General features: G+C 43.8%; 2 long non-coding RNA genes across 2 annotated transcripts in view; one reads left to right on the forward strand and one right to left on the reverse strand.

Moving 5' to 3' along the window:
* LOC111521769 lies at window positions 1-22,677 on the reverse strand. Its single transcript, XR_002725054.1, has 4 exons — window positions 22,604-22,677; window positions 5,220-5,373; window positions 4,456-4,534; window positions 1-346 (listed from the first exon to the last, which is right to left on the reverse strand). It is a non-coding gene; the product is annotated as an uncharacterized LOC111521769 (long non-coding RNA).
* Window positions 22,194-24,871, forward strand: part of LOC111521770 — a 9,941-nt gene continuing 7,263 nt past the window's right edge. Inside the window, exons 1-2 of the long non-coding RNA XR_002725055.1 lie at window positions 22,194-22,495; window positions 22,582-22,758. This is a non-coding gene — a long non-coding RNA (uncharacterized LOC111521770). The remainder of the gene's footprint in view (window positions 22,496-22,581; window positions 22,759-24,871) is intronic.

Here is a 24,871-nt window from a genome sequence, read left to right on the forward strand (position 1 = left end):
TTTTGAGACACGGTCTCACTCTGTCCCCAGGCTAGAGTGCATTGGTTTGATCATAGCTCACTGCAGCCTTGACCTCCTGGGCTCAAGTGATCCTCCCACCTCAGCCTCTTGAGGAGCTGGGACTATAGGCACATGCCAGCATGTCCAGCTAATTTTTTGGGGGAGATGGGGTCTCACCATGTTGCCCAGGGTGGTCTGGAACTCCTGGCCTCAAGCGATCCTCCCTCTGCGGCCTCCCAAAATATTGGGATTCCAGGCATGGGCAACCAAGCCCTGCTGCTTTTAAGTTCTTGACTCTGCAAAAGTTGGATATAAGGCTGTAAACAGTACAGGATACAATTCACCCCTAGGAAATGGCAGAAATTAAACAGTGGCAAACAACCCACTAGGTCATGGCCCATAACACTATGATAATACTTCTCTACTATTTGTAGTTACTACAAAATAATTTCCATTTGCTTGTTGGAAGTGTTACTTTTTAATAAACCTAAAAGTATTCATTTTAAATGATATAGATATGGGTAGATATGATGAATGAAACAGGTAGTGCACATAAATACTTTCTAACTTGTACCATACACAAGACACCTAAAAAGTTACATTTGACCAAATCTTAAATTTTGATACCCAAGTCATTGGATATTTAGAATTTCAAATCCAATCCAACTTTAAGATAACTATTTTCATTGGAACCATTATTATGTGTTTTGTTACAGGTTTTACGGAGAACATTCTCAGGCACTGAAAATTACTTAAAATTCTCATAAACAAACAGACAAAACCCTCCATTTGAAGAGGCATTAGTTTCAAGAATAAATTACTTACATAAACCTACATAAAGTGTTAATGTCAGGCTTTTACTTCACTTAATTAAAAAAAATTATAGGCTTATGTGTATCATACCATGTTTAAGACAATGTTGCCAAGTCAACTGAAATAAACACAAAGCTATGCTCCTTTAATGTAAACAAATTTGACCAAAATTTAAACAAAAATCAGCAATATCCATTGAAAACCACAAGAACTCAAGATTGCTCTGGGATGTCACCAGTCAAAAAGTATCCTTTTCCACTGCTAGGGTTTAAAATATCTTTGTGAAAATGTGCATAGGGCTGGGGGAGGTGGCTCACGCCTGTAATCCCAGCACTTTGGGAGGTGAGAGGATGGCTGGAGCCCAGGAGTTTGAGATCAGCCTGGGCAACAAAGAAAGACTCTGTTTCTCCAAAAAAAAGTTTTTTTTTCTTTTTTTGAGACGGAGTCTTGCTCTGTCACCAGGCTGGAGTGCAGTGGCGCAATTTCGGCTCCCTGCAACCTCCGCCTCCCAGCTTCAAGTGATTCTCCTGCCTCAGCCTCCCGAGTAGCTGGGACTACAGGCATGCACCACCATGCCCAGTCAATTTTTGTAATTTTGGTAGAGCTGGATTTCACCAGGTTGGCCAGGATGGTCTCAATCTCTTGACCTCATGATCCACCCTCCTCGGCCTCCCAAAGTGCTGGGATTATAGGCGTGAGCCACTGTGCCCGGTCCCCCCAATTTTTTTTTAATTAGCCAGGCATGGTGGTGCCCTCCTATAGTCCCAGCTACTTGGGAGGCTGAGGCAGGAGGAATACTTGAGCCCAGGAGGTCGAGGTTTCAGTGAGCAATGATTGTGCCACTGCACTCCAGCCTGGGCAAGGAGCGAGGCTGTGTCTCAAGAAAACAAAACAAAAGAAAACAAAAAAAGTGCACAACACATTTGGAAAGTTGCAACCCAGAGTCTTTTTTTTTGAGAAAGGATTTCACTCTGTTACCCAAGCTGGAATGCAGTGGTGTGATCACAGCTCACTGCTGCAGCCTCAACCTTCTGGGCTCAAACATTCCTCTTGCCTCAGCCTCCCAAGCAGTCGAGACCACAGGCATGCGCCACCATACCTGGCTATTTTTTATTTTTTATTTTTTTTGGAGGGATGGGGTCTGGCCTTATTGCCCAGGCTGGTCTTGAATCCCTGGGCTCAAGAAATCCTCTCACTTTGGCCTCCCAAAGTGCTGGGATTACAGGTGTGGGCCACCACACTCTTTAGTAAATTAATTTTGATATATCAATACCAAGGTTATCAATGTTTAATAATTCATTTCACTGGCCAAGCACAGTGGCTCACACCTATAATCCCAGCACTTTGGGAGGCCGAGGTGGGCGGATCATGAGGTCAGGAGATCGAGACCATCCTGGCCAACATGGCAAAACCCCATCTCTACCAAAAATATAAAAAATTAGCCGGGCATGGTGGCAGGTGCCTGTAATCCCAGCTACTCAGGAGGCTGAGATAGGAGAATTGCTCGAACCCAGGAGGTGGAGGTTGCAGTGAGCTGAGATAGTGCCACTGCACTCCAGCCTAGGTGACAGAGCAAGATTCTGCCTCAAAAAAAAAACATAAAAATAATAAAAATAGTAATAATTCATTTTACTGGTTACCATTAACAGGGCCTTAGTCATACATTCAAGTAAAAGCCTTAGTCATACATTCAAATGAAGCCATGGGGCTTCAGAACAAAGAAAGAACTACTCCTCAAGATCAGCTGGGCATGGTGGCTCATGCCTGTAATCCCAGCACTTTGGGAGGCCAAGGTGGGAGGATCACTTGAGCCCAGGAGTTGGAGACAAGCCTGGGCAACATAGAGAGATCCATTTCTACAAAAATAAAATAAAATAAATAGCTGGGCTTGGTGGTGTGTCGTCTGTAGTCCCAGCTACTCAGGAGGCTGAGGCAGGAGGATTACTTGAGCCCAAGAGATTGAGGCCGCAGTGAGTTATGATTGCACCATTGCACTCCGGCCTAGGCAACAGGGCAAGACCCTGTCTCTGGAAAAAACACTCCTCAAGATGATCCTTGTGGCTGAATTTGAAAACTAAATCAGCCATACTGGAGGTTGTTGACCAAATCAGCCTGACCCTGAGGTAGAAATTGGTCTTGAGTCACCACAAAGGGATGTTGGTCTGAGGAGGCCAAAAGTTGACCTACTTAGAGCTCCATTGGATTCAGAATGACCTTCAGGTCCTGTTCCTTCATCAGACCTGTCTGCCCTGTTGGTCTGGTGTTTCTTACCTCATCCTGATAATATACACTACTACCCGGAGAAACTTAAGTCTTTGGTTCCTGCAATCTAACATTTCATAAGTAATAAACTTGTATTCTTAATCTTGGTTTTGTCTTGCCCATTTCTTTTTCTTTCTTTTTCTTTTTTTAAGATGGCGTCTCACTCTGTTGCCCAGGCTGGAGTGCTGTGCCATGATCTTGGCTCACTGCAGCCTCCATCTTCCGGGTTCAAGCGATTCTCCAGCCTCAGCCTTCTGAGTAGCTGAGACTACAGGTGTCTGCCACAATGCCAGGCTAATTTTTGAATTTTTAGTAGCGACCGGGTTTCACCATGTCACCATTTCACTCCTGATCTGAAATGATCTGTCCCCCTCGGCCTCCAAAAGTGCTGGGATTACAGGTGTAAACCACCACGCCTGGCCAGCCCATCTCTTTTTCACTTGAGCCCAAGCTATTTCTAGGAAGGCAGTGGCATTTCCTGAGCTGAAATAATTTTTCCATTTCTGAGTCACATTTCACATGGTCCCAGAGGTGAATTTATTTAGTGGATTACATTTTAAGAAACAAACAAAAGGCCGGGTGCGGTGGCTCACGCCTTTAATCCCAGCACTTTGGGAGGCCGAGGCAGGCGGATCACGAGGTTGGGAGATCGAGACCATCCTGGCCAACATGGTGAAACCCCGTCTCTACTAAAATACAAAAAATTAGCCTGGCGTGGTGGCACATGCCTGTAGTCCCAGCTAGTTGGGAGGCTGAGGCAGTGGAATCGCATGAACCCAGGAGGCAGAGGTTGCAGTGAGCCGAGATCGCGCCACTACACTCCAGTCTGGCGACAGAGCAAGATTCTGTCTCAAAAAAAATAAAAAATAAAAAACAAACAAAAACCTCAGTCACACAGGGACCAGGCTTTACCTCCTTCCTCTCCATCTCCCACTATTCATTCCTTTGCACATTTGCTGAGCCATACGGAAGGGCATGGCCAATAGAGAAGAAAAAGATTGAGTAATAGTAAAGAAGTCCGGCCGGGCGCGGTGGCTCAAGCCTGTAATCCTAGCACTTTGGGAGGCCGAGACGGGCGGATCACGAGGTCAGGAGATCGAGACCATCCTGGCTAACATGGTGAAACCTCGTCTCTACTAAAAAATACAAAAAACTAGCCGGGCGAGGTGGCGGGTGCCTGTAGTCCCAGCTACTCGGGAGGCTGAGGCAGGAGAATGGCGTGAACCCGGGAGGCGGAGCTTGCAGTGAGCTGAGATCGGGCCACTGCACTTCAGCCTGGGCGCCAGAGCAAGACTCCATCTCAAAAAAAAAGAAAAAAAGAAGTCCTACTGTGGCCTTGAATGTCAGCACGTGCACACACAGGTGCACACACTTTCATACCTGTCCCTTGGCAGTTTCTTTTGGTTTTCAGGATTGCCCTTAGTGTTTGTTTCCATCTGATGTTGCCTAGACCACAATCCTGGAGGAAAGAATCTGATGAACTAGGTCTTGAACTCCCCCCTGCATGGCCCCTGCCTGTAGGGTCTGCCCCAGGCGGATAATAAATAGGCCATTATCAGTCTCACTTCAGTGTCCACAGTGGAGAGATTTTATTCTTCCCCTTGCTCTGGAATTGGCCCCTTTTCTCCTCCAAATCCCAGCCTTGGCCTAGAATTTTGAACTCTGCTTAGAATTCCAAGCTGCCAAATATGTCAGGAGATCAGACAGAGTTAGCTGAGCAGGAAACAAGGGTGTGCTTTTCAGAAGCACGTGGGTCTGATTCACAAGAATATGCCATAAACGATATGGACAAGACTCACCATAAATTTATGGGTGAAACAACTTATTCCAACTGCTCTCACACCTGGCTTCATGCAATCATCTACTTGTCCTTCCCTGGGCCCAGCCGATGCTGCTCCTCCTTTAACAACTGCTTCTGAATGTCCCTGTGGTGTGGGCCAGAAAGGAGACTCTCTGCTTCCCCAAATCCACCTGCAGTATGGCAGAAACTAGAATTCATGGCTCCTCTCCCAACCCATGCCCACTTCTGCCACTTAAAGAAAACACCCCATAAAGGGTGGGAAGAGAGAGTGTAACAGCAAGGTCTGTGCATTCCCAGAGATGTGATGCAAGGGGTGTGGGAGGCATGGCACTGCTGGACTCACGCTGGAGAGCGGGCGCTTGGCCTGGCTTTCAGACGAAATGCTCCCTGGAATGCGGTCGGCCCTGGCTGCACCCACGCCTGTGGGGGAGGGGCTTACGTGTCTGGCGCATCATAGGTGGCTCCTGGGGTTTGCCGTGAGTCTCAGCACAGCAGACCTGAGAGGAAAAACATACAACAAACTCATAGTGTTTCTTCTATTCTCTCACCCAACAACAATCAACACAGAAGACGTCTGTGACCACATGTGTGGGTTTTTTTTCTTCCCACATACCAAGAAGCAAACAATTCTGCCGTGGACTCTAGCCGAGACTCCTCCAATTCAATTCAATTCAGACACTAGCTACCTAGAGGTAGTGTAAGAAGGCACAGGTTGAGGGCTCAGTCTGCAATACCACCCCTCACTCCTGATGCCAATTGCAAGCTCCAGGTGGTTTTATCCGTGCATCTGATCAACTGGCTATAAATCAGGGGTCCTGGGGCCCCTCCTGTGGCCTCTCCTTGGGTTTGATTAATATGCTAGAGCAGCTCACAGAGCTCAGGCAAACTCCGATTTATTATAAAGGATATTACAAAGGATAAAGATTAATAGATGCATAGGGTAAAGTGTGGGGGAAGGCAGAGCAGTTTCCATGTCCTCCCCAGGCACCCCACCCTCCAGGAACCTCCATGTGGTCAGCTACCCAGAAGGTCTCCAAACCCGGTCCTTTTGGGTTTTGATGGAGGTTTTATTATGTAGGTGTGATTGATTAAACTACTGGTCATTGGTGATCAACTTTACCTTCAGCCCCTCTTCCCTTCCCAGAGGCCAGGGGATGAGGCTGAAGGCCCCAACCCTCCAACCATGCCTTAGCCTTTCCCATGACTAGTCTCTGTTCTGAAGCGACCGATGGGCTGCTGGCCATCTGTCAACTCATCAGCACACAAAAAAGACATCACTTTGGAGATTCCAAGGAATTTAGGAGTTGCACACCAGCAAACAAGGTGGAAGACGAAATAGATATTTTTCAATATGGCAGTAGGGTACAGTAATTTTTTTTTTTTTTTGAGGCGGAGTCTCGCTCAGTCACCCAGGCTGGAGTGCAGTGGCCGGATCGCAGCTCACTGCAAGCTCCGCCTCCCGGGTTTACGCCATTCTCCTGCCTCAGCCTCCAGAGTAGCTGGGACTACAGGCGCCCGCCACCTCGCCCAGCTAGTTTTTTGTATTTTTTAGTAGAGACGGGGTTTCACCGTGTTAGCCAGGATGGTCTCGATCTCCTGACCTCGTGATCCGCCCGTCTCGGCCTCCCAAAGTGCTAGGATTACAGGCTTGAGCCACCGCGCCCGGCCGGGTACAGTAATTTTTTAAGCCAATCCTTTTAGTCCAGTGAAAGATAACTGGAATGAACAGCTCCGTAACTCTTGCCAATATAGGCAAAATAGGCTCATGCTGTCTTGGAGAGTAGCTGAGCAAAAGCCACCTCAGTGTTCAGTGTAGGGACCCCGATCCTGGAGAGGAGGTGGGCCGTGTACATAAGGAGAGCAGGACATTTTTTTGGGGAGCGGGGGGTAGGGCCCTCTCACTCAACCCCTGTTCCCTACAAATCAACATCAGGATCCCTGGCAAAATGGCCCAGAGCAGCCCCAGTAAGGCCAGGCGCTGGGAGGGCAGTAGGATAACTCAAGTAAAGCCACTCTGACAGGAGAGAGAGGTGAGCTACAGGCTAGCCCGGGTGACAAGGAGCCCGCGGGAAGAGGGAGTGGAAGTGTGGGTGCCGTGGGGTTGCTGACACTGGAGCAAGTTCTCACTATCCCTCTGGGGCTTGCCTGCCTGAAGGAAACGGCCCATGGAATAAAGCAGGTTTGTTTGCGAGCTGTAACGCATGGGACTTAGGCCTTCTGGGGCTCCACATCCTCCCCTCTGAGGCAAACCCCACCAGCCCCGGAAGCAGCCTGCACTTCACCTTACTGAACATTAAAGCTTTTGATTGGCTGTTGCTAAACTTTCTTCCTAGAAGGCTTTACCAATTCATACACCTACCACAAGTGCATCATTCTTTTTCATTTTTGCCAACCTGAAGAAGGGAAAGGGCTCTATTGTGTAATTTACATTTGATTATTACTGAGCGAGAGCCTATTACTATAGGCTTTTCTCTCTCTCTCTTGTCCCTAAAATTCCATTTCTGGGAATATAATCTAAAGAAATTCTCAAAAAGATAGATGTTCAAGAATGTTCACATGGCATAGTTTTTCATTTTTATTTTGCAGGAGACCGGAGTTTGATTAGTACTCAAATTAGTCTCCCCAAGCATTCAGGTAGCAGAGTTTTTAAGGATAACTTGGTGGGTGTGGGGAAGCCAGCGAGCCAGGAGTGCTGACTCATCAGAGATGAAATCGTAGGGAGTCGGAGCCGTCTTGTTGTGTTCAGTGAGTTCCTACGTGGGGGCCGTAAGATCAGATGAGCCAGTTTATTGATCTGAGTGGGGCCAGCTGGTCCATCAAGTACAGGGTCTGCAAAATATCTCAAGCCCTGATCCTAGGAGCAGTTCAGGGAGAGCCAGAATCTTATAGTCCTAAGGCATTGTTTCTAATAGAAGCAAAAATAATCCAAATGTTCATAAATAGGAAACTGGCTATAGAAATTATGATGTGTCCATACTACGGAAAACCATGCAGTTGGTTATAGATTGAAGTTGAACAACAGAGGCAGACAAAGAAAGATCTCAGGAACATGTAGATAAATGAAAAATATATATATATATATAATATGTAACAATATATTAATATATCCAGTTAATTTTTTTAAATGTTTGCATATATATAATACGTACATAAATTCATAGAAAAGAAACTAAAGGGAAGTGAAAGTATTGATGGAAACTTTGGTAAAAGAAGGTCCAGGCATGTGACTCATGCCTGTAATCCCAGCACTTTGGGAGGCCGAGGCGGGATAATTGCTTGAGGTGAGGAGCTCGAGACTAGCCGGGGCAACATAGCAAAACCCTGCCTCTATAAAAAAAATGGAAATATTAGCCAGGTGTGATGCTGCATGTAGCCCTGTCATCCTAGGTTCTTGGGAGGCTGAGGCACGAGGATTGCTTGAGCCCAGGAGTTTGAGGCTACAGTGAGCTATGATTGTGCCACTGCACTCCAGCCTAGGCAATGGAGTGAGACTCCATTTCTAAAAGAAATTAATTAATTAATAAAAATGAAGAGGATGCTCAGCAGACTTCTGAATTCTTCGAGTGTTCACAAGAAAAATAAATTCATGTATCACATGTCCCATAAAAGAAAAAGGGGTTGGGGTTGCTTCTGCATATAAAGCAAGCTAGTTTCAACTTTTGTTTTTACCAAACTCTCTGTCCACTGCAGAAACTCTCTGCTTGCTGCAGAAAACTGTTTTTCTGGTTCACTGAGGTATAATTGACAAATAACAAGTATATATATATTCGAAGTGCACAGTGTAATGTTTTGATATAAGTATACATTGTGAAAGGATTATTACGACCAATTTGTAGTAATTAACTTGATGAATTAACATATTCATCAAGTATACAATGCATTATTATTAACTGTAGTCGCCATGCTGTGCATTCCATCTCAGAAAACTTTGAGTATTACCCTAAAGTTAACTCTGACCATTTAGGAGTTTGCTCTAAAACACTGTTTTTCAAATTTTACTGTGGAAACAAATCGCTTGGGGATCGTGTTAAAATTTGGATTCTGAATCAGTAGGTCTAGAGTGGGGCCGAAATTCCATCTTTCTGACAAGCTTCCGGGTGACACCAGTGCTGCTGGTCCCTGAAGCACACTTTTGGTGGCAAGGTTTCCAGCGAGTTGAGGCTCTTGTATTTCTTTACAATTCAGACATCAGTTTCCCCTCTTCGTCATCACAATTCAGTGCATTTACCATTATATGGGGCTTTATATCCCTAGAGAATCAGAACACATGTTGTGGAAAATTGGCTGAGTTGCATCAAAATGCATTGGTTTGGTCTCAGACGTGTTGCCTGTATCTGTAGCTGTATTTCAGTTCCAATAAATGCATGCATGTGGGTCTCAGGTAAACATATTGGTTTAAATGAAAATTCACTGGTCGGGAAACAAAAATAGGATTGCAATGAAAACACATTGCATTAAGTATTTTACATAATTCCCACAAACAGATGCTAGGAAATAATGTTTTGGTTTCAGTGGCAGTTCATTGAATTCACTGGCATGCTATTGTGTCTCTGAATATGTATGAGTTTTGATGAAAATGCATTGTGGAAAGAAATCAGTCAAGCTCTTCCTATACAGTCCAGCTGTAATGTTCTTCTAAATTTTACATTGCTATATCATCTTTTCTCTTGTTTATGAATACATATTATTTTTAATGTTCCATATTGCTTAGTGTTGCAGTAAATATGACCATTTTGTTTGTGTCTTGAGTTTCTCATGTAGTGGATACATACACTGAACATTAAAGAGTACCAATGTGACTAAAATCTGTTATATTAACTAGAAGGTGCCTTTAAATTTGTTTAATCTCAAAATATTATTATTTCTGCATTCAATTTTATATAGAAAGATACATTCTAAAAAATATTGGACTAAATCTAGAATCAATTTTGAAATCATAATACCATACACTAAACAGATGGAAATATTGGCAATATTTGAGCAAATACATGGTGTAATTACAGTAAAGCAATTTACAGAACTGATGAGAACAGATTTACAATTTGTATCAAATTAATGCCCTGAAACAAGCCTTCATTAACTATTGTATTATGTTAGTGATCTCTGTTGCTACCCAGAGACTAAATGGTCAGGGGGAGGAAGAGGGGCAAGAAATTTAATTTCATTTAAATTGTGACAGTGTTCCTATACAGTATTTTAGACACTTCAATGGGTCAAAAGCATACCGCATGCTCAGCCAATTAGCTGGTATGCAAAATTATTCTTAATTCTTTGTGAGAATTGTAGACAGTGGGTGGAGGAGGTGGAAATAAAAGCTGCATAGATACAAACAGTTAAAGGTCGTTATCTACGTACCAAATCTAACTCGAGAAGAAAATCTTACGATACTGTTTTATAGCCGAATGTGCTTCACCCACAGAGAAGCTCAGTGTTATCCCTGGGCCTTGGAAATAAGGGTGCAATGCACTGAATGCTTATGTCCCCTCCAAATTCATACACTGGTATTCTAATTCCCAAGGTGATAGTATTAGCAGATGGGGCCTTTGGGAGGTGATGAGGGTGGAGCACCTGTGAGTGGGATTAGTGCCCTTACAAAGAGACTGCAGAGAGCTCCCTTGCCTCTTCCACCATGTGAGGACACAGGGAGAAGATGGCTGTCTATGAGCCGAGAAACAGGCACTCATCAGACACTGAGTCAGCTGAGGTATTGATCTGGGACTTCCCAGCCTTCAGAACTGTGAGAAATAAATTTCTGTTTAAAAGACACCCAGTTTCGTGTATTTTTGCCATAGTAGCCCAAACAGACTAATAATGGGTATCATTTTGTTGAGCCAGTTATAAAATCCAAGTCCAGGTCAAAACTGCAGGCTGATATTAGCTGGGCATGGTGGTGCATGCCTGTAGTTCCAGCTACTCCAGAGGCTGAGGTGGGAGGATGGCTTGGGCCCCAGAGGTCAAGGCTGCTGTGAGTGGCAATCGCACCACTGCACACCAGCTTGGGGGACACAGCAAGACCCTGTCTCAAAAACACAAAAATACAAAAAACTTGCAGGCTCCACAGCTACCTGAACTTCAACCTACCTTCTTTCAATACTATGCCCAGAACATAATCTCTCTCAATGACCCAGTCAAGCTTAAAAAAAAAAAAGAAAAAAAAAAAAAAGAACATCACCACTTCTCTCTTCAAAATCTAGCCTTGATATATATTTTGAGGGGACACATTCTGAAGTGTATCAGCATGATACATCATATCCTCTGCAACTTACTTTCAAATGGCCTAGAAAAAAATATGCTATCTACTATCTATTTATCTACCTACCTACCTATCAAGAGATAAGCAAACATGATGAAATAATAACAGTTGTTAAATCCACATGAGGGGTATCTGGCTGTTTGTGTGCCATTTTTCAACTTTTCTAATTGAGCTTACTTTTTAAAAAAGGCAGGAAACAGTACATGGCCTTGATTGTGAAGACAGACAAGGAAGAGCTGAGCCCTTCTTGTTTCCTGATACATCAAAAATGCGGGACACATGGTCAGTGCTAATACATACTCCTTAAACTTAAGAAATTCCTAAAAATTAACTTTGCTTGTGGAGTGTCAAACCAGAAATCAGCTAAAACAAAGAAAAATTTGAGATTTTTCTAGGGGAAAAAATTTCGTCTTGGTTTTCTGAGTTACCCCAGTCCACTGTCCCTGGGTACGCCTCTTGCCCTGGTAAAGGGAGTCACCCTTGTTCCCCAGGATCTCTCTAGAGTTTCACTCTTGTTTCCCTGGCTGGAGTGCAATGGCGCGATCTCGGCTCACTGCAACCTCCCAGGTTCAAGCGATTCTCCTGCCTCAGCCTCCCAAGTAGCTGGGACTACAGGCACCCAACACCATGCCTGGCTAATTTTTTGTATTTTTAGTAGAGATGGGGTTTCACCATGTTGCCCAGGCTGGTCTTGAACTCCTGACCTCAGGTGATCCGCCCACCTCGGCCTCCCAAAGTGCTGGGATTACAGGTGTGAGCCACTGTGCCAGGCCCAGGATCTCTTATACAGTAGAATTCTACTCTGTCATTAAAGAGGCAAGCATAAGCTATTCCAAAACCAAGAAAGAGCACAACCCTAAGTGCCCAGAATGGTGAACAATTAAAGAGCTTTAACTGCTTGGCAGAGTCTTTATGTTACCTACATAGAAACCTACAAAAGAGGCTAGGCACTGTGGCTCATGCCTGTAATCCCAGCATTTTAGAAGGCCGAGGCGGGTGGATCATGAGGTCAGGAGTTCAAGACCAGCCTGGTCAATATGGTGAAACCCCATCTCTACTAAAAACACAAAAGTTAGCCAGGTGTGGTAGCACACACTTGTAATCCCAGTTACTCGGGTGGCTGAGACCTGAGAATAGCTTGAACCTGGGAAGTGGAGGTTGCAGTGAGCCAAGTTCATGCTACTGCACTCCAGCCTGGGCAATGGAGCAAGATTGTTAAAAAAAAAAAAAAGAGAACAGGCCAAGGAAAATCAATGGAGACAGGGTCTGCATGTACTACAGGTGAAAAGATTTTCAAAAACTACAAAAACAAAATTAGCTAGGCATGGTAGCATGCACCTGTAGTCCCAGCTACTCAGGACGCTGAGGCAGAAGAATCGCTTGAACCCGGGAGGTGGAGGTTGCAGTGAGCCGAGATTGCGCCATTGCACTCCAGCCTGGGCGACAGGGTGAGACTTTGTCTCAAAAAAAAAAAAAAACAACAAAAAACAAAAAACAAACAAACAACAACAAAAATCTATAAAAGATAATAGCCCCTCAAGTATTTGAGAAGTAATGCATTTTGGGGACGAGTCATGCTCATTTCCTCCATCTTCTGAAAAAAACACAATTGTTCTTCTAGATACTTCTCCAGTGTTAATTTAAAGATGGCAATGGTAATACAAAGGTGACTGAGTCACGTGTCAAGCCAAAAGCTAGTCTTAGATATGACTTTACATTTCTCTTTCTCATCCCTTTGGTTCTTTAGAGACATTCACTGGAATGAGTTTTAAAGTCTGATAATTTCAGACATTTGTTTATTCTTTGGTCTAAGTATATACCCTCATGGGGTTTTCTGTAATATTCATGTCAGAATCATCATTCCTTTACACCTTCTGCAGTCCTCGGTTGAGGAATGTCTTATTCATTTCATTCACTCTAAAAGATTTATTGAAGCGCTATGATATGCCAGTGTTTGGGATACAAACACAATAAAAGAACCTTCCATTACTGACAGATTTTTCTCCTTGCAACTTCTCTCCCTTCCCACTGCCCCAGCCTCACGGGAATACCTCCTTCAGAAATATGTAAGTTATAGCACAAGCTCTTTGTTAGAACTCCTAATTCTAATTCAATATCCAAATTTTTCAACGTTTTATTATAAAACCTTTCAAGCATATCTCAGAATTGAAGGAACTGTACCGTGAACACCATATGCTCACCAGCTAGATTCAACAATAAACATTCTACTGTACTTCTTTTACTATTTATCCATTTATCAAGCTCTTTATCCACCCACCAATCCATCTTGTCTTTATTTTTTTTAATTTTTATTTTTTTGAGATGGAGCCTCACTCTGTGGCCTAGGCTGGAGTGCAGTGGTACGATCTCAGCTCACTGCAAACTCTGTCTCCCAGGCTCAAGTGATTCTCCTGCCCCAGCCTCTTGAGTAGACGGGATTACAGGCGTGCACCACCATGTCCAGCTAATTTTTGTATTTTTAGTAGAGACGGGGTCTTACCATGTTGGCCAGACTAGTATCGAACTCTTGACCTCAGGTGATCCTCCCGCCTTGGCCTCCCAAAGCATCTTGTCTTTTTAATGCATTTCTAAGTATGCTGCAGGCAGCAATACACTTCTCCCCACATGTTCCAACATGCATATCTTTTATTAGAGTTCAATATTGGTTTTTTTTTTTTTTTTCTTTTGAGGTAAAATTTAAGTACCATAAATGCAAGGAGGGCCATGTATGCGAGCAAGGCAAACCCCTGGTGAGATCCAGTACATTAAGACTGCCTTGAAAGCTCCCCTGCATAGCTGGTCCCCACCCCATGGCCCAACTCCCAAAGGTAACCCTTTCTCTGGATTCCCCTGCCCCCACCTTAGATTAGTCCATAGGTTGGTTTTGCTTGTTCTGGGATGATATATATAAACAGTATGTGCTTTCTTGTGTAAGGCTTCTTCCACTCAGCCCAGCATTTTTGGAATTCATCGTGATGTTGTATGTATCAATGGTTCCTCCCTTTTTTTTTTTTGAGACGAAGTCTCACTCTGTTACCCAGGCTGGAGTGCAATGGCGCGATCTCAGCTCACTGCAACCTCTGCCTCCCGGGTTCAAGAGATTCTTCAGGCCGGGCGCGGTGGCTCAAGCCTGTAATCCCAGCACTTTGGGAGGCCGAGACGGGCGGATCACGAGGTCAGGAGATCGAGACCATCCTGGCGAACACGGTGAAACCCCGTCTCTACTAAAAACTACAGAAAACTAGCCGGGCGAGGTGGCGGCGCCTGTAGTCCCAGCTACCCCGGAGGCTGAGGCAGGAGAATGGCGTGAACCCGGGAGGCGGAGCTTGCAGTGAGCTGAGATCCGGCCACAGCACTCCAGCCTGGGTGACAGAGCGAGACTCCTTCTCAAAAAAAAAAAAGAAAAAAAAAAGAGATTCTTCTGCCTCAGCCTCTTGAGTAGCTGGGATTGCAGGTGTGTGCCACCACACCTGACTGATTTTTGTATTTTTAGTAGAGAGGGGGTTTTACCATGTTGACCAGGCTGGTCTCGAACTCTCGACCCCAGGTGATCCACCCACCTCAGCCTCCCAATGTGCTGGGATTACAGGTGTGAGCCACTGCGCCCAGCCAGTTCCTTCCTTTTTTATTGTGTAGTATTTCATTGTCTGAATTTGCTACAGTTAGTTTATTCGTTCTCCTATTGGTTGTTTTCAGCTTTTATTTATTTATGAATAAAGCTATGGACATTTTTGAGCAAGCCTCTTTGAGGACATATGCTTTTATTTCTCCTGGGTGAGTAACCTAGGCACGGAATTGCCAGGTCATAATGTAGGTGCACTCGGCCATCCATATCCATGGGTTCCACATTCATGGATTCAAGCAACATTCATGAATTCCATAAAAAATCAAGGGGTGGGGGAAAGGATGATCATGTCTGTATGGAACATGTATAGACTTTTTTCTTGTTATCATTTCCTAAACTGTATACAGCATAATTATGCTCACTAGCTGAGTGGTGGGATCAGCTGAACTCCAAACTTCAGCATCATGCAATACACTTACATAACTAACCTGCATACGTACAACCTGAATCTAAAATAAAAGTGGAAATTATTTTTTTAAATACAGTATAACAACTATTTACATAGTCTTTACCTTGTACTAGGTATTATAAGTAATCTAGAGATGATTTAAAGTATACAGGAGGATGTGTGTGGGTTATATGCAAATACTACCCTGTTTTAGATCAGAATCCTGAGCATCTGTGATTTTGGTATCTGCAGGGGGACCTGGAACCAGTCCCCTGCAGATACTGATGGATGATTGTATATGTTTTGCATAAGAAATTGTGGGCTGGGCATGGTGGTTCACGTCTGTAATCCTAGTACTTTGGGAGGCCGAGGTGGACGGATCACTTGAGGTCAGGAGTTTGAAACCAGCCTGGCCAACATGGTGAAACCCTGTCTCTACTAAAAATACAAAAAAATTAGCCGGGCATGGTGGCGGGCGCCTATAATCCCAGCTACTCAGAAAGCTGAGGCAGGAGAATTGCTTGAACCTGGGAGGCAGAGATTGCAGTGAGCCAAGATCGTGCTACTACCCTCCAGCCTGGGGGACAAGAGTGAGACTCTGTCTCAAAAAAAAAAAAAGGAAATTGAAAAATCTTTGTCAAGATGGATTTTAAATTGATAAAACACTAACTTAGTATACATTTAGATTAAGAAAAACATTTACTATGTAGGTTGATCAATGTGATATGGTTTGGCTCCATGTCCCCACACAAATCTCATGCAAATTGTAATTCCTAATGTTGCGGGAGGGACCTGGTGGGAGGTGATTGGCTCATGAGGGAGAATTGCCCCCTTGCTGTCCTCATGATAGTGAGTGAGTTCTCATGAGATCTGGTGGTTTTAAAGTGTGTAGCACTTCTGCCTTCACTCTCTCTCCTGTTGCCGTGTGAAGGTGTGCTTGCTTCCCCTTTGCCTTGTGCCATGACTGTAAGTGTCCTGAGGCCTCCCCAGCCATGCTTCCTGTACAGCCTACAGAACTGAGTCAATTAAACCTCTCTTCATAAATTACACAGTCTCTGAGAACAGACTAATACGTAATGCTAAATGTCTCAACATTCTCTACTCTGGGTGAATATTTGCTTATGTAAGCTGTGGAGAGAAGAAAATTAAAGAAGCTAGGGAAAGCTCTCTGGGCCACCGTCCACTACTAGTGTTGCCTTAATTATTAGTCCTACATCATTTTAGAACTTGCACTTCAATGGCAATGGGTATTCCTCCAGGACTGGAATGCAGTTTCATCAGAACTTTCTCCTGACACACCTTGTGGCTCTGAGTCACAGATGTTTTTCTTAAAGGGAGTGTCTTTCATCTCAGGGCCTCAAGCTGCCTGTCATTCCCCATAGTCCAGAGATCCTCCTCCCCTGTGATCACCTTCCAGCTTGCACTCTCTTTCCTCACTCCCTTTCGTTCTAGTTCCCACAGCCACTGCTGAACTGCCACATGCCGGCTCTCTGACTTTCTAGGGTTTGCCATTTCACAAGCCTGTTTCACAAGCCTTAGCCTCAGATTTTATAAGGTTTATCGGTAAATTGCAGAATGAGAGGTTTTATCTTGCGTTACAGGAATTTCAGGCAGAAGCAAGCAGATGGCGCAACAGGCCAGTCCAAGCACAACACAATCCACAAGCCAGGGCTCAAAGCTCATGTGACCTGTCTCTACCAGGCACGGAGCTGACACCCTGGCCACACCTCTCAACTTCCCAATCGTCTTATTGCAGGAAAGAAAAGTTAAGCATTCCAGGCTGGGCGCACACGCCTGTAATCTCAGTACTTTGGGAGGCTGAGCCAGGCGGATCACGAGGTCAGGAGATCAAGACCATCCTGGCTAACACGGTGAAACCCCATCTCTACTAAAAATGTAAAAAATTACCCGGGCGTGGCGGCGGGCGCCTGTAGTCCCAGCTACTTGGGAGGCTGAGGCAGGAGAATGGTGTGAACCCGGGAGGCGGAGCTTGCAGTGAGCGGAGATCGGGCCACTGCACTCCAGCCTGGGCGACAGAGGGAGACTCTATCTCAAAAAAAAAAAAAAAAAAAAAGAAAAGTTAAGCATTCTAAAGTGTTCAGCTGATTTGAGCATTTTGTCCAGGACATCTGATTCCAATGTTTGAATGTGTGTGTTTGTGTCTGTGTATGTGTGTGTGTGTGTGTGTAAAGAGAGGGTCTCCTTGTGTTATCCAGGCTGGCCTTGAACTCCTGAGTTCAAGTGTGGTAGTACACACCTGTAGTCCTAGCTACTCACCCTCCTGAGTATCTAGGACCACAGGTGTGTGCTACCTACCATGCTAGAATCAAATGTGTACTTTGCATTTGTAAATTTATTGGCGTAAGTGACAGAGTGCAGGCATATAATAAAATTAGTGACTCTGAAGAACAAATATTTCATTTTCTTCCATTTTCTCTCAGTTCTTGCAAACTTTCCTGAAATCTTGTCTCAGTTGAGAAACATGTTCTCACCATAGTCACATGAAGGGTGAAACTCATCTTCCCAGTGGTCATAATGAACACAGCTCATATTGTCCAGGTATTTTCTTCCACTAGAGGGATTTTACTGCCCTCCACTTTATTCTCCCAAGAAACTTTTAGTTAAAAAGCTTAAATGTGGCCAGGTGCAGTGGCTCATGCCTGTAATCCTAGTACTTTGGGAGGCCGAGGCGGGCGGATTACCTGAGGTCAGGAGTTCGAGACCAGCCTGGCCAACATGGCAAACCCGTCTCTACTAAAAATACAAAAATTAGCCCAGCATGATGGTGCATGCCTGTAATCTCAGCTACTCAGGAGGCTGAGGCAGGAGAATCACTTGAACCCGGGAGGTGGAGGTTGCAGTCAGCCGAGATAGCGCCATTGCACTCTAGCCTGGGAGACAGAGCAAGACTCTATTTCGAAAAAAAAGAAAAAGAAAAAGCTTCAATGTTCTCACCACACACATATACAAATGGTAACTGTGTGAGGTGATGGATGTGTGAATTAGCTTGATTATGATCTCTCACCTCACAAGATACACGTCTATCAAAACATCGCATTGTACACTTTGAATATATACAACTTTTAGTTGTCAATTATACCTCAGTAAAGCTGCAGGGGAGGGAAAGGTTTAGTCACAAAGAAGATCCAGTTGGAAAATCTTAACATCAAATGCTAGTTTTTGCATGTAATTTTTTTTCTTTAAAAAATACATGGCCATAATACAAAATTCAAAAGGCAAAATGGTAAGTTGCAAAGCTTGTCTCTGTTCCTCCCCTTTCCCCTAGTCATCAGATCTTCCCAAAGTCACCTATACATACTGTTACTAGGTACTTGTGTATTTCTAGACATCCCAAACTTTTCTTAACATATACATATTATATAATCTCCTCATCACATAAATGTTAGCATAAGAGACAGCAAGTTGCCTGTCTTAACATCCATTCTCCCACTTTCTTTCTTTTTCTTTTCTTTTTTGACATGGGGTTTTGCTCTGTCACCCAGACTGGAGTGCAGTGGCATGAACAACGGCTCAGCACAGCCTTGACCTCTTGCCTCAGCCTCCTGAGTAGCTGGGACTACAGGCACGCACCACCTGGCTAATTTTCAAATTTTTGTAGAGACAGAGTTTCGCCATGTTGCCCAGACTGGTCTCAAACTCCTGGACCTAAGGGATCTTTTGACTTTGGCCTCCCAAAGTGATGGGATTACAGGCGTGAGCCACTGCGTCTGATCTCCTCACTCTTTTTATAACAGTACTCCAAATGTATTTGAAGCTACTCTCATTGCTGTCCAGCAAAAACCTGCATTTCTCAGCCTTTCTGTTAGCTAATAATGTAGGCTATGTAACTAAGTTTTAGAGACTGGAGTGGAAGATACTAGAATGTAACATTTGTCAGATCTTTTGCCTTTCTGCTGGCTGGGATGTGGACTTGATGAATGGAACTTAAGCAGCCTTCTTGGACCGTGAAACAGCCCATTTGGGATGGTAGAGCAACAAGATGGAGGAAATGAGGTCCTGAGAATGATGGAGTTCCCTTGTAAGCCATGGCCCTGTCTATATCTGTTTTTGTTGTTGTTGTTGTTTTAAGCAGTTAAAACAGCTTAAACACCATAACAAGCTCACTGTTACTTGAAGCAAAATACAATTTTTTTTAAACATATGCAATTTTTATTTGTCAATTATACCTTAACAAAAAATGTAATAGTCAAAACAAATGATATAGCCATGGATCAAAAAATAAGTCACATTGAAAACTAGAAAACATTTTGAATTGACAATTGTGAAAATGTCACACGTCAAATATTGTGGCATTCCACAAAATCTATTTTGAGTGAAACGTATAGCGCGAAAGCCTATAAATGCTGACATTTAAGAAGTGGGAAAAAAATTTTTTAATTAGCTAGTCATCCAAATTAGAATTAGAAAAAATTTTTTAATTAGCTAGTCATCCAAATTAGAATTAGAAAACAACAGCAAAATAAATTCAAAGATCAAAAAATGAAAACTAAATTTAACAGCAGAAGTAAATAAATACAACTAAAATTTATAACATAGAGCATTACAAAGACAAGCAGTTCTTTAAAAAGCCTAATACAATGGAAAAACCTGTGAGCAAGAGTGGAAAAGCAAAAAAAGAAAGGACACAAACTATATTAAGAATGTAAGAGGGGGCTGGGCGCAGTGGCTCATGCCTGTAATCCCAATATTTTGGGAGGCCAAGGCAGGAGGATCACTTGAGGTCAGGAGTTCGAGGCCAGCCTGGTCAACATGGCGAAAACCCATCTCCACTAAAATTACAAAAAAAAATTGGCTGGGCGTGGTGGCACATGCCTGTAGTCCCAGTTACTTGGGAAGCTGAGGCAGGAGAATGGCTTGAACCCAGGAGGCAGAGGTTGCAGTGAGCCAAGATCAAGCCACTGCACTCCAGCCTGGGCCACAGAGAGAGACTCTGCCTCAAAAAACAAAAAAACAAGAACAAAAACGAAAAAAACAAAGAGGAATGTAAGAGAGGCCAGGCGTGCTGGCTCACACCTGTAGTTCCAATGCTTTGGGAGGCTGAGGCAGAAGGATCACTGGAGCCCAGGAGTTTGAAACTGGTCTAGACAACATAGTAAGACACTGTCTCTCCAAAATACTAAGAGGGGACATAAATGTAGAAGCTGTAGACATGAAAGAGATAATAAAATTCTTCTATTTATAGGCAGTTTTATAAAAACAAATTACAAAATACAGATGAGATAAGTTATGTTCTATTAAAGATGTAAGGTATGGTATAATACAGTAAAATACAATTCTTAACAGATGTGTATACTACACCTTGCTTTCTTCCTTAGCAATATGTCCTGGAAATTAATCTGTAGAGAACATAGAGAACTGTCTCATTCCTTGTAATGACTGAATGTTATTCCTTTATACGACTGAACCATCATTTATTTAAACGTGTCTTACTGATAGCATTTAGATTGTTTCCAGTCTTTGCTATTATAAAAAAAAAAGGCACAATATACAAACCCATCATTTCACACACTTGCAACTCCATCTGTAGGATAAATTCCAACAAGTGGAATCACTAGGTTTAAAGGCGTGCTTGTATGTATTTGGATCGATTTCACAGAGAAGCTATACCATCTTCCACTACTCCCAGCAAAGTAAAAGAATGCCTATTGAGTGTCCTAACAACAGCATCATTAAGGCAGCACATTCCAATGTCTGTTGCACTTCTTTCATGAAGCTGAGCACCTTTTCCTGGCTGCATAGCCTTCTAACCAACTCTATCATAGTAGAACTTGTTCCTCATCACCAGCAGGTGAGCATTTGCTAGCTTCAGATCTGAAACTTTCATTTTCCTCTAGTAGGCTTCCGAAAGTAACCCTCTTGCTTCATGGATTAGGTGAGCCAGAATGCCAAATAACTTATAATTGAGAAATAAAACTCATGCGAATGAGAATTTGTCTCCAAAAGTAGAAATGTTTCCATCAATGTCTCTCTTTCCACAACTTGCATTTGCGAAATTTAGAATGAATGTCGGAAGTAGGAAAAGACTCATTCTGTCCTAGTAGAATCTTTGTGTATTTCTTAGAATACTTATTGTAGGATTAAATTGAAAACAAAATCATCCAGTTTTACACTTACTAAGGAAGAAAATGATCACAGCAACATATAAGATGTTGACAAAGGGCTGGGCGCGGTGGCTCACGCCTGTAATTCCAGTACTTCGGGAGGCCTAGGCAGGCGGATCATGAGGTCAGGAGTTCCAAACCAGCACGACTAACACGGTGAACCCCGTCTCTACTAAAAATACAAAAATTAGCCGGGCGTGGTGGCACGTGCCTGTAATTCCAGCTACTCAGGAGGCTGAGGCAGGAGAATCGCTTGAACTCAGGAGGCGGAGGTTGCAGTGAGCCAAGATCGCGCCACCGCACTCCAGCGTGGGTAACAGAGCAAGGCTCCGTCTTAGAGAAAAAGAAAGAAAGAAAAGAAAAGGAAAGAAGGAAGGAAGGAAGGAAGGAAGGAAGGAAGGAAGGAAGGAAGGAAGGAAGGAAGGAAGGAAGGAGAAAGAAAGAAAAGAAAAGATATTGACAAAGAATTAAGTCCAACACATGAGCTTTGACCAACATTCCAATAGATGGCAGTATTGGCTAACTTTTTCCTTAAAAACTTAGGTTCTTTTCAAGATGCTAATTAAACCTTGTTAGACACAATAGATATATTTTGTGTAATTTCTCAATGAGAATTTGTATGTGTAGTTTATTATATGTTGTGCTCTATATTGTAAAAAATAACAAAAACCCTGAAGTGGTAATATCGTAGGCAATAATAATGCAGTAACCGAGGTATGAATGAACAGTTTTGAGCACTAAAACACACTAAGGGCTTTGTTATGGACTGAAATATGTCCTCTCCCCACAGTCACAGGATTATGAAGCCATGATCCTCAATGTGACTATATTTGGAATCAGGGCCTTTAAGGACATAAATAAATTAAATGAGGTCACAAGAGTGGAGCCCCAGTCTGATAGGACCGGTGTCCTTACAAGAAGAGGGAGATTCCCTACAGAGTCCTCTCTCTCAGCTTGGACACAAAAGAAAGGCCATGTGAGGACACAGAGAGAAGGTGGCTGTCTACGAGCTAGGAAGAAAGGCCTCACCAGAAACCTCCATCTTGGACTTCCAGCCTCGGGAACTGTGAGAAAAATAAATGTTTGCGATTAAAGTCGGTTGCATTTTGTTAAGGGGGGCCTAGCAAATGAATACAGGCTCTTTCCTAACATTGTCTCTTTAAGAGCTCACCAGCCTGAGGTAGGAATCATTCCATCTGTATTACTAATGAGACCGCTGAGGATCAAAGGGGTGAGTAAATTGCTTAGCAGCGCCTAGGTTTTATGTAATGAGTTTGGCTAAAACGGTAGGGCTCCCTGATTCTAACCTCCCTGCAGGCTTTCCACCACATCCACTGACCTCTACATGGTGAAAACCAAGGGTTCCCTCTGTCTTCAGGGAGCTCCACCCAGCAGCAGCATTTGACAGAGCTGTTCACTTTCTCTTCATGGAGCTGTGGCTTCCAGAGTCCACGCTCAGCAGTTCCCCTCCTTCTCCGGCTACTCCTCTTTTAGGTGAGCTTTGTTGGTGTCCTTCATTTCCCTGACTCTAAACATTGGAGAACTCCCCGTCCAGTCTTGGGCCTCTTCCCTGCTCATCCACAAGCACTCCCTAGGTGACCTCAGCCATGTGGCTGTTGGCCACAGCCTCCAAACTGGTTTTGCTGCCTCCACACTTGTCCCCCTGCCCTGACCGAGCAGCCAAGGTGACTCTGTTAAGATATGAAGCAGATTGCGCCATTGCTTGACTCAAGCCCCTCCAAAGTCTCTGCTCTCACTCAGAGGAAAAGCTGAGGGTTTTTTTGTTTTGTTTTTTTTCTTTTTGTTTTTGTTTTTTTGATGGAGTTTCACTCTTGTTGCCCAGACTGCAGTGCAGTGGTGTGATCTCGGCTCACTGCAACCTCCACCTCCTGGGTTCAAGCGATTCTCCTGCCTCAGCCTCCACAGGTGCCTGCCACCACGCCCGGCTAATTTTTGTATTTTTAGTAGAGATGGGGTTTCTCCATGTTGGCTAGGCTGGTCTCGAACTCCTGACCTCAGGTGATCCACCTGCCTCGGCTTTGCAAAGTGCCGGGATTACAGGTGTGAGCCACAGTGACTGGCCAAGCTAAGGTCTTTATAACATCTCCCTTTGGTGCCAACAGCTCCACCCCCCAACTCCCTTCACTTCTCCATTTCCCTCTGGCCTCCTCTGTTGCTCCTCTGTCCTTAGCACACTCATGCCTACCACACAAGCCAGCCCTGCTTCTGCCTCAGGGCCTTTGCACTCACTGGTTTCTCTCCTGGAATGTTTCTCTGGTAATGCAGATGCCACCATATCCTTGGAGACATCCTTATCTCAACTGCAAACCACCCTCCCTCTCAGTACTTCCTGACTTCTTTGTTTATGTTTTTCCTTCAGCCCATACCATTCATTATCTGCCATACTATATATTTTACTTACCTTGTTTATTTTCTCTCCTCTGGAATACAAAGTCCACAAGGGCAGAGATTTTTGTCTTTTGTTTTCATGGTTCTAGGCTCAAAACCTCTAACAATGCATGGCACATGGAAGATGTGAGAATTTGCTGAATAACTGAATGGCACCATGTTGCTTCACCTAAGGATAATGACTAAGAATAGGAAAAATGTACTGTGCAAAGATCAGTTCTCAATAGCTGTCTACATCTCAGAACAAGAAAAATTAGATGTAAACTGTTGCACAAAGGATTAGATGATTTTTTTTTTAATCAGACATTGGAGATAAGTATTGCCATAAGCCACATAAGCAAAACGATCAAATCTCTGGAGACACTGGAAAATAAGATTGATTCTAAATTTGCTTCTGATGTTTACCATTGCTTTGCATAAAGGCAAAAGGAAGGGCTGGCCAGCTTCTCGTGGTTTTCCAAGTCCAGGTGCCTACGGCTGAAACAATAGACAAGGAGTAACACTGTAAAATTTGGCGGAGCTGGGAGACTGCTTGAGGCCAGTGGTTCAAGATAAGTCTGGGCAACATAGTGAGATTCTGCCTCTAAAACAAAACAAAATAAAAGACAAAACAACTAATTCTGGTTTTTTGTTTGTTTGTTTGTTTTTTAACACAACAGCAAACTTGACTATGAAAATTATTGCTGGCTGTGGTGGCTCGGGCCTGTAATCCCAGCACTTTGGGAGGCCGAGGCGGGTGGATTACCTGAGGTAAGAAGCTCAAGACCAGCCTGGCCAACATGGTGAATCCCTGTCTGTACTAATAATACAAAAAATTAGCCGGGCGTGGTGGTGCCTGCCTGTAATCCCAGCTACTCTGGAGGATGAGGCAGGAGAATCACTAGAACCCGGGAGGTAAAGGTTGCAGCGAGTTGAGAATCACTAGAACCTGGGAGGTAAAGGTTACTGCACTCCAGCCTGGGTGATAAGAGCAAAACTCTGTCCAAAAAAAAATTATTATGTATAATTCATTCAAGGCCCGTATGATTCAGGTCCCTTAGAAAAATGTCATAATTTTTTTGGCCGGGCGCGGTGGCTCAAGCCTGTAATCCCAGCACTTCGGGAGGCCGAGGTGGGCAGATCACGAGGTCAGGAGATTGAGACCATCCTGGCTAACACGGTGAAACCTCGTCTCTACTAAAAAATACAAAAAACTAGC

This window comes from Piliocolobus tephrosceles, chromosome 5 (assembly GCF_002776525.5).
Source record: "Piliocolobus tephrosceles isolate RC106 chromosome 5, ASM277652v3, whole genome shotgun sequence".
In the NCBI taxonomy this organism is placed as follows: Eukaryota; Metazoa; Chordata; class Mammalia; order Primates; family Cercopithecidae; genus Piliocolobus; species Piliocolobus tephrosceles.